Source organism: Sebastes fasciatus, unplaced genomic scaffold, assembly GCF_043250625.1.
Source record: "Sebastes fasciatus isolate fSebFas1 unplaced genomic scaffold, fSebFas1.pri Scaffold_26, whole genome shotgun sequence".
NCBI classification, from domain to species: Eukaryota; Metazoa; Chordata; class Actinopteri; order Perciformes; family Sebastidae; genus Sebastes; species Sebastes fasciatus.
This window is the reverse complement of record NW_027428183.1, coordinates 67,501-72,500: the sequence shown is the minus strand read 5'-3', so window position 1 is coordinate 72,500 and position 5,000 is coordinate 67,501.

Here is a 5,000-nt window from a genome sequence, read left to right as displayed (position 1 = left end):
CTATACATATACTACCATCCACCCTATATCTATACTACCATCCACCCTATATCTATACTACCATCCACCCTATATCTATACTACCATCCACCCTATACCTATACTATCTATACTACCATCTATACTACAATCTACCCTATATCTATACTACCATCTACCCTATATCTATACTACCATCCACCCTATACCTATACTACCATCCACCCTATATCTATACTACCATCCAACCTATACCTATACTACTATCTATACTACCATCTATACTACCATCTACCCTATATCTATACTACCATCTACCCTATATCTATACTACCATCCACCCTATACCTATACTACCATCTACCCTATATCTATACTACCATCTACCCTATACCTATACTACTATCTATACTACCATCTATACTACCATCTACCCTATATCTATACTACCATCTACCCTATATCTATACTACCATCTACCCTATATCTATACTACCATCTACCCTATACCTATACTACCATCTACCCTATATCTATACTACCATCCACCCTATACCTATACTACCATCTATACTACCATCTACCCTATACCTATACTACCATCTACCCTATATCTATACTACCATCCACCCTATACCTATACTACTATCTATACTACCATCTACCCTATACCTATACTACCATCTACCCTATATCTATACTACCATCCACCCTATACCTATACTACTATCTATACTACCATCTACCCTATACCTATACTACCATCTACCCTATATCTATACTACCATCCACCCTATACCTATACTACTATCTATACTACCATCTACCCTATACCTATACTACCATCTACCCTATATCTATACTACCATCCACCCTATACCTATACTACTATCTATACTACCATCTACCCTATACCTATACTACCATCTACCCTATATCTATACTACCATCCACCCTATACCTATACTATCTATACTACCATCCACCCTATACCTATACTACCATCTACCCTATATCTATACTACCATCCACCCTATATCTATACTACCATCCACCCTATACCTATACTACCATCTACCCTATATCTATACTACCATCTATACTACCATCTACCCTATATCTATACTACCATCCACCCTATATCTATACTACCATCCACCCTATACCTATACTACCATCTACCCTATATCTATTCTACCATCTATACTACCATCTACCCTATATCTATACTACCATCTACCCTATATCTATACTACCATCCACCCTATACATATACTACCATCCACCCTATATCTATACTACCATCCACCCTATATCTATACTACCATCCACCCTATATCTATACTACCATCCACCCTATACCTATACTATCTATACTACCATCTATACTACCATCTACCCTATATCTATACTACCATCTACCCTATATCTATACTACCATCCACCCTATACCTATACTACCATCCACCCTATATCTATACTACCATCCAACCTATACCTATACTACTATCTATACTACCATCTATACTACCATCTACCCTATATCTATACTACCATCTACCCTATATCTATACTACCATCCACCCTATACCTATACTACCATCTACCCTATATCTATACTACCATCTACCCTATACCTATACTACTATCTATACTACCATCTATACTACCATCCACCCTATACCTATACTACCATCTACCCTATACCTATACTACCATCCACCCTATATCTATACTACCATCCAACCTATACCTATACTACTATCTATACTACCATCTATACTACCATCTACCCTATATCTATACTACCATCTACCCTATATCTATACTACCATCCACCCTATACCTATACTACCATCTACCCTATATCTATACTACCATCTACCCTATATCTATACTACCATCTACCCTATATCTATACTACCATCCACCCTATACCTATACTACTATATACTACCATCTATACTACCATCTACCCTATATCTATACTACCATCTACCCTATATCTATACTACCATCCACCCTATACCTATACTACCATCCACCCTATATCTATACTACCATCCACCCTATACCTATACTACTATCTATACTACCATCTATACTACCATCTACCCTATATCTATACTACCATCTACCCTATATCTATACTACCATCCACCCTATACCTATACTACCATCTACCCTATATCTATACTACCATCTACCCTATACTACTATCTATACTACCATCTATACTACCATCCACCCTATACCTATACTACCATCTATACTACTACTATACTACCATCTATACTACTACTATACTACTATCTATACTACTATCTATACTACTACTATACTACCATCTATACTACTACTATACTACCATCTATACTACTACTATACTACCATCTATACTACTACTATACTACCATCTATACTACTACTATACTACTATCTATACTACCATCTATACTATCTATACTACTACTATACTACCATCTATACTACCATCTATACTACCATCTATACTACTATCTATACTACTATCTATACTACTACTATACTACTATCTATACTACTATCTATACTACTATCTATACTACTATCTATACTACTACTATACTACTATCTATACTACTATCTATACTACTATCTATACTACTATCTATACTACTACTATACTACTATCTATACTACTACTATACTACTACTATACTACTACTATACTACTATCTATACTACTATCTATACTACTACTATACTACTATCTATACTACTACTATACTACTACTATACTACTACTATACTACTATCTATACTACTATCTATACTACTACTATACTACTATCTATACTACTACTATACTACTACTATACTACTATCTATACTACTATCTATACTACTACTATACTACTATCTATACTACTACTATACTACTACTATACTACTACTATACTACTACTATACTACTATCTATACTACTACTATACTACTATCTATACTACTACTATACTACTACTATACTACTATCTATACTACCATCTATACTACTACTATACTATCTATACTACTATCTATACTATCTATACTACTACTATACTACTATCTATACTACCATCTATACTACTACTATACTACTACTATACTACTACTATACTACTATCTATACTACTATCTATACTACTACTATACTACTATCTATACTACTACTATACTACTACTATACTACTATCTATACTACTACTATACTACTATCTATACTACTATCTATACTACTACTATACTACTACTATACTACTATCTATACTACTATCTATACTACCATCTATACTACTACTATACTATCTATACTACTATCTATACTATCTATACTACTACTATACTACTATCTATACTACCATCTATACTACTACTATACTACTATCTATACTACTATCTATACTACCATCTATACTACTACTATACTATCTATACTATATATACTACTACTATACTACTATCTATACTACTACTATACTACTATCTATACTACTACTATACTACTACTATACTACTATCTATACTACCATCTATACTACTATCTATACTACTACTATACTACTATCTATACTACCATCTATACTACTACTATACTACTACTATACTACTATCTATACTACCATCTATACTACTATCTATACTACTACTATACTACTATCTATACTACCATCTATACTACTATCTATACTACTACTATACTACTATCTATACTACCATCTATACTACTATCTATACTACTACTATACTACTACTATACTACTATCTATACTACCATCTATACTACTATCTATACTACTACTATACTACTATCTATACTACCATCTATACTACTATCTATACTACTACTATACTACTATCTATACTACTACTATACTACTATCTATACTACTACTATACTACTACTATACTACTACTATACTACTATCTATACTACTACTATACTACTATCTATACTACCATCTATACTACTATCTATACTACTACTATACTACTATCTATACTACCATCTATACTACTATCTATACTACTACTATACTACTACTATACTACTATCTATACTACCATCTATACTACTATCTATACTACTACTATACTACTATCTATACTACCATCTATACTACTATCTATACTACTACTATACTACTATCTATACTACTACTATACTACTACTATACTACTATCTATACTACTACTATACTACTACTATACTACTATCTATACTACTACTATACTACTATCTATACTACTACTATACTACTATCTATACTACTACTATACTACTATCTATACTACTACTATACTACTATCTATACTACCATCTATACTACTACTATACTACTATCTATACTACTATCTATACTACCATCTATACTACTACTATACTATCTATACTATCTATACTACTACTATACTACTATCTATACTACTACTATACTACTATCTATACTACTACTATACTACTATCTATACTACTACTATACTACTACTATACTACTATCTATACTACCATCTATACTACTACTATACTACTATCTATACTACCATCTATACTACTATCTATACTACTACTATACTACTATCTATACTACCATCTATACTACTATCTATACTACTACTATACTACTATCTATACTACCATCTATACTACTATCTATACTACTACTATACTACTACTATACTACTATCTATACTACCATCTATACTACTATCTATACTACTACTATACTACCATCTATACTACTATCTATACTACTACTATACTACTATCTATACTACTATCTATACTACTACTATACTACTATCTATACTACTACTATACTACTACTATACTACTACTATACTACTATCTATACTACTACTATACTACTATCTATACTACCATCTATACTACTATCTATACTACTACTATACTACTATCTATACTACCATCTATACTACTATCTATACTACTACTATACTACTACTATACTACTATCTATACTACCATCTATACTACT